This window comes from Mauremys mutica, chromosome 2 (assembly GCF_020497125.1).
Source record: "Mauremys mutica isolate MM-2020 ecotype Southern chromosome 2, ASM2049712v1, whole genome shotgun sequence".
Lineage (NCBI taxonomy): Eukaryota > Metazoa > Chordata > Testudines > Geoemydidae > Mauremys > Mauremys mutica.
Window position 1 is genome coordinate 283,009,168 of NC_059073.1, and position 6,763 is coordinate 283,015,930.

Below are 6,763 nucleotides of genomic sequence, written 5' to 3' on the forward strand. Positions count from 1 at the left end.
TTGAACATAAACAGTAGAGAACGACCTCAAAATGAATAAATAAAAAAAAATTAAGCACTTGGCTAACTTTACCACTAGCCCGAGTTGGTAGAGTAGGACTCATTAAATAAAATATCCTACCAACATTCCTGTTCCTGTGTGTATATTTAGACTATTAATAAAGCATCAGGAAACATATCACTACACAATAGCCAGTTTGAGAAAGCCCTATAGATACAATGGGCTAGACTGTGCAGCACTTATTGCACAAGGAGTCCTATAAGTGTTCACCAATATTTGTAATAGTATGGTTGCAAATTCTAGTCCAATATTACCAAACAAATTACAGCTCAAATTAGATAGTGCTAAAATCAGTCTGAGGAGTACTGGGCATTAGCCAATGAGCTACATGTAACACATGAAATAACAGAACAAACAATAGCCTTAAGTTAACAGTAGAAAGATGTCAACATTTAGAAAGATATCACTCTGTCATATATAATCTGAATAAATAGCTGAATAAATAGCTGCGTATTTACTGAAGTACAACAATTCTGTACCATTTACGAATCTAGTTTTTACCTCTATATAATAATACCATGCATAAGATCTGTCTTTCTGCAGGCATATACTTCATGCACATTTACGTGAGAATTTACTAGTTTTTAAAATTAACAGATCCCACTATTACAAGATTTTCGTACTTGGAAACAAAAAGACTTACATTTTTCCCTTCTAAACAAAAGCCTGTAGGTTCATTTCATCATATCCAAAGTGTTCAGTTAATATCTCCTAAAAAGTAAAAAATCCTCCTTACTTTGTTACCCTCTCTATTGTCTTCTTGAGAAAGTCCTCTCAATCATAGCTAGCTACTGACTCAGAAAGTGTGGCTTTTGTATGAGCTGGATGGGGTGGGGGAGAAGTGGGAGGAGTATGTTGTTATCTTGAAAGTAGTTAATGTGATTTTATAGACTCATTAGAAACACTGCAACCTGAGGAAATAAGTGTGGATAATAATCATTTAAATATTGCTGAATTATTTTATCCCTGAAGAAATGTTAGTGTTGCTGATAAAACACAAAAGGCTCATTGTTCAATGTAAAGCAAACATGTAGAAAAAAACAACAGCAGAATCTGTCTTGCAATCTCTTACTTGTATACAATGGACTTTCAGTAAAAATACTTTCGTATTAATATTTATTTTCAGTGTTTCCTTCACTCTCCTACAACACTTCAGCACACACAGGATGCATAATCTACAATTGCTACTTGAAGGATACAGTACCATAAAAATTAGAAAAAGACACAATATTAACTGGGGCAAAAATAAGTGTGTGTAGTACATGCATGAATACAATTCCTATCCAAAAGCCTTTAATACAGGAAAAAAGTGTGTGTCAAATGTTTAACATATGTAGAAAAGATCAACTAGTTGAAACCAGTAAAAAAAAGTTTGTGTTGATGAGAGAGGTAAAAGCAATTGAAGTTACTTGTTGACCCTCTATTCTCGCCATTACCTGAAGATTTACTATTACCTTGGGCTTTATAAACTAATCCAAAACATACTACAGAGTTATCCGGTACACACAAAAGCAGAACCTGAAATACATTCACAATTATGTATTTTCACAGCCACTTTATGAAATGCATGCCTCGTTTAATTTAAGGTACCAAATTACAAGGCTTTTACCATATTTGAGAACATGACAGCACTTTTAAAAATAAAAATTAGTTGAGAAACTTCCCCTTGAAATGAGTGTAAAGATATTAAAGTATTATTACTTACCACATTTGTTCCAACAGCTCCCACTTCTGTCCAAATATGACTGCTCTTTATCAGATAGATTCTAAACCTTTTCTGCATGATGAAAACATGGTTATGTGAAATGTTTTTGCTGGAAGAATTATGTGGAAAACTACTCTGCCTCTAAGAGCAAGGTCAGTCCTAATGGAAGAAAACAGAAAAAAAAACCAACAATCATGATCCAACATTTTGCCTGACAGACACCCTCAGCTACGTAAACAATGATTTTTTAAAAATAAATATTGAGTATTTTGCAAGACAACAAACAGCAATAAGCCATTTTCACACCAAGCATAAACTAGATGCTTCAAATGAGTAATAGTATATGCAAAAGATTACTTCAATTAATAAAACAGAATCTCAATATATTTCTGTAAAGCACCATTCTATTGTGGCATTATTTCTATTGCTTTCAAACCGAGTCATATTTATGTGAAATATCAGTAAACAACACTGAACATGGAATTTATCCTTACCTGAAAACAGATTTTCTGCAGCTGCCACTACATCATTTTCCATTTGTATGGTTACATTTCATTGCCAGCAGGAGGAGACAGAAACAAAACTGAAGTTACGGACTGTAGAATTACAAAAAAATGAATGGGGGAAAGAAGGGAGGAAAAAGACCACTATAGCTGTTAATAAAAATCTCCATGCCTTTTATCAGCAGCAAATCATAAAGAAAAAGGTAACTTTCCTTGCAATACTATGCAGAATTTTCTCTTACCTAATATAAAGTTGGGTTCTCAGACTGGTACAGAAAACCAATTGTATAGCAGGACTGGAGATTCTTAACTAGATGTTTTCTTCATTATTCCTTAAAACAAGGAAAGAAAAATAAACTAAAATTTAGGGAGAAAACACTCTTTGTAAAACATTTATTTACAAATCCTACAGTCTCTCTGCCTTTTTCCATAACTTCAGAATCCATCCCTCATTTTTTCTCTTCTTTATTACCCCAAGACAGGGCATGTAGTTTTCCTGAGGTAGCATCAGAAGGTTGCTATGGATCTAATGACCAAGAATACATAGTTGCCATCATTTGAAAACCCAACCGATTGCACAATTTTTCAAATATACTGGGGGGAAGTGGGGATTTGGGCACTTGAGCATTGTAGGCAATTTCTGATTTAAATTACTTTTAAAATAAATATTTATGGCCTCAAGATGCTTGGAAGTTTATCCAAACTTCAAAATCCCTCATTACACCCCCATGATCTTTCAATCCCACCAAACCCCCCGTCTTCAGTATCAGGTTCTCCCTACCTGTGATAGTTTTTTGGAGTAGGCCCAGTAGCTTGTTTTCCCATTACTTGACATTCAGGTGGCAGAATACCCATTCCTGCCCTCCCCTTCTACCTTCCTGAGAGGCGGGTTGGTGCAGGACTTCTCCTTTATCACCTTAGAGAGGCAGGGGCTTCTCCTACTGAGGATCTCAACTGCACTTGGCCATGATATGCCGATTTCTTTTTTTCAGTGACATTCTCCCATTGTTATGTTTCCTTTTCCAGCACTGCCACCCAGTTGACTGGGACTTATCTTCAGTTGCCTGCTTGAGGGCTCACCAGTACATGCACAATTCTGAGACCAAGAACTTAGAAAAAACAAGTCACTTTCTCTCGCACCATGCAAGTTTTAAAATAGGCTGTCCTATTGTATGTTTGTAATGTCTAGAAGGGATGTCAATCATCCAAGCAGCCCATAAAAAAATCAGATGGTTGGATAATCCACTTTCTGGATATTGTCAAATGTGACCATTTTGGGTAGAGGAACAATTTGTTCCGCCCAATGGGTAACAAGGAGTGGCTTACCCTAGAGGAATTGCCAGGGTTTTACCATGGGGTTGGTCTCTGACCCACAGAGGACTCCCCAGAGCAGGCTAATCTTGCTAACCCATGGGAGGACACGGATACAGCCCTCCACTCATAGGATTGACATTCAAGCAGTAATTCTTCAAAAACAAAGTATCATTTATTTAAAGGAAATAATCAGTTACAATACATTCAATAAAGCAAGAAAGAATACACTATAATCTATAAGGCATCATAGAACACAATTATCTTTCATTGAGAATTATACAGTAAAATAGAATACAAAGAATACACAGACTATATAGTGGTTAAAATGTAATACCTAAAGCACATGGAGGCCCTTCATACATATGTATAAAGTATTAATATAATGCCACAATACTATACTAAACCTGCTACAACGTACCATGCAAAACTTCTAAACATATGTATAAGAGAACACTATACCATGTATACATCACTGAAGCATCTACTATTTAACACTGACATCCTATGAGCACTGGCCAAATCGTCACAGAATGGGTGGGTGGGGGAGTCACACTTAAACGCAGGCATCCAGCTTTATTTACGGGCACACTCAGACATTCTAAAAAAAAAAAAAAAAACCAGAAAATCAGACTTATACTCTGTCTTCTTGAGTCCCTCTGAACCATCTAAGTCCTTCGCGTCTGTCTATTGCTCTCTGCTCTTCCCCATTTGCTTCTGCTGCTGCTCTACTCTCGCCATTCTGTTGTCTTCTCGCTCTGCCGTCTTCCTTTGCTGCTATCTTCTCTGCTCCCTCACACAAGCCTGCTGGCTGTCAGTCTTATATTCAGTTCTGGCCTTCTCTGATTGGTTGCTTTCTCAAGTTCACTAATTAGCATGGAACCTCCGTGGGTGGGTGGCAACTGCTCAGCCAATCAGTCTTGCCTGTCTCTTAAGATGAACTTACCCCTCCCTTCAGGTATTTTGGAGTGAGCTGAGTCATACCTGCTGAATTTTATTTCAATACTATTTCTTATCTGTTACTGATTGATTTGCTCTGAGTCCTCCATTTTGGATTTTCAGTAGGGCTGTCGATTAATTGCAATTAACTCACACTATTAACTCAATAACATTAATCACAATTTAAAAAATTAATTGTGATTAATCACAGTTTTAATTGCACTGTTAAACAATAGAATACCAATTGAAGTTTATTAAATATTTTAGGTATTTTTCTACATTTTCAAATATATTGATTTCAAATACAACACAGAATACAAAGTGTACAGTGCTCACTTTATATTATTATTTTTATTACAAATATTTGCACTGTACAAATGATAAACAAAATAAATAGTATTTTTCAATTCACCTCATACAAGAACCATAATGCAATCTCTTTATCATGAAAGTGCAACTTACAAATGTAGATTTTTTTGTTACATAACTTCACTCAAAAACAAAACAATGTAAAACTTTAGAGCCTACAAGCACAAAGGGACATATGAATCTTTAGTGCCTCTGGCACGTAAATATTTTGCATCACCGATTACAACAATGCCATGTGAACGCCTGTTCTCACTTTCAGGTGACATTGTAAACTAGAAGCAGGCAGCATGATCTCCTGCAAATGTAAACAAACTTGTTTGTCCATGTGACTGGTTGAACAAGAAGTAGGACTGAGTGGACTTGTAGGCTCTAAAGTTTTACATTGTTTTATTTTTGAACGCAGTTATTTTTGTACATAATTCTACATTTGTAAGTTGCACTTTCACGATAAAGAGATTGCATTAAAGTGTGTGGAGAAACTGACTCTATTCAGCGGATAGAGTTCCTAGGGGCAGTACTGGATTCAACACAGACCAGGGCATACCTGGCAGCAAGGTTTCGAGCTCTGAATGACATCATTCGAAGTCTCAGGCAGTTTCCCACCACCACGGCAAGGAATTGCCTGAGACTGCTAGGACACATGGCGGGTTGTATCTATGTAGTACAGCATGTCAGACTCTGACCTCTTCAGTTGTGGCTGGCGTTAGTGTATCAGCCAGTCTGGGACAGTTTGGACAGGATAGTAACCCTGCCTCACCCGGTACTAGACTCCCTCCTGTAGGAACTTGACAGCAGGGGAGAGATAGCTCAGTGGTTTGAGCATTGGCCTGCTAAACCCTGGGTTATGAGTTCAATCCTTGAGAGGGCCACTTGGGGATCCAGGGCAAAATCAGTACTTCGGTCCTGCTAGTGAAGGCAGGGGCTGGAGTCAATGTCTCTTCCAGCTCTATGAGATAGGTATATCTCCAGATATTTTCTTTTTGGCTGAATTTTGCACCTAATATTTATTCTTCTGACATTTTAAGTATGGGAAGGAAAAATCACACTATGGAAAATATGGAACTAAATTCAACATAATTGGTCCAATCCTGCATCTGTTATGAGAGTAAACATCCACTGAAGTTTTGTCTGAGGAAGGACTGCAGGACTGGGGCCAAGATAGCTAATTGCAAAAATTTCTGAGATGAACAAAAGGTATTCTCTAATCCATAATGTAGAAGGATCTAATATAAAGTAGTTAATTGATATCTTTGTCAAGATGAAAGGCAAATTTAAAGGAATTCCATTTCCTTTCATCATACTGTACAACGAAATAAGAAATCACACTGATGTGAAATTTCAAATCTTTTAAATGGATAATTGTTTTTACAGAATAACAGGAAATAGCTTTTATGATAAGTACACAAAGTAGTTTTCTGCCCTAATGATCTAGCATACACTGAATTAGCTAAGCACCTGAAGTCTGAGTTCCTCCATATCTCTCTTTTTTAGCATTCTAATAAAGCAACAGTCAGAGTAGCACTGTGTAATCCTCAGATGTAAGATGCTGTAGGAGAGCAAAATATCACTGTTACTATCTAGGTAACAACGAACATGGTGTGGAGAATCTGGGGATTTGACTTGCCAATACCTAACATTGGAACTTCAGTCCTGATGAAATTCTGCATGCCCTGATCCTGCAGTAAGATGTGCATAGTCACACTCCCTTATGTGTGGAGCCTCAATGAGGTCTGTGGGACTTTGGGCAGGTACAAGGGTGTACATGCATGTATCTTACTACAGGTTTCGGGTTTTAATCCTTCTAAAAACAATTAAAAATATAATTTTAATAAGTGTCTTGTTCATGGAGAAACTGCAGGAAAAATCATATATTCAT

General features: G+C 36.8%; 1 protein-coding gene across 6 annotated transcripts in view; it reads right to left on the reverse strand.

Annotated features, from left to right (window-relative positions):
• The window catches only part of LOC123362874 (sodium channel protein type 5 subunit alpha-like), a 138,628-nt gene extending 136,850 nt beyond the window's left edge, over window positions 1–1,778 (reverse strand). For all 6 annotated transcript variants that reach the window (XM_045003414.1, XM_045003413.1, XM_045003417.1 and 3 more), the window contains exon 1: window positions 1,766–1,778. The gene's annotated coding sequence lies outside the window, so the exon portion shown is untranslated. The remainder of the gene's footprint in view (window positions 1–1,765) is intronic.
• Between the last annotated feature and the right edge of the window lie 4,985 nt (window positions 1,779–6,763).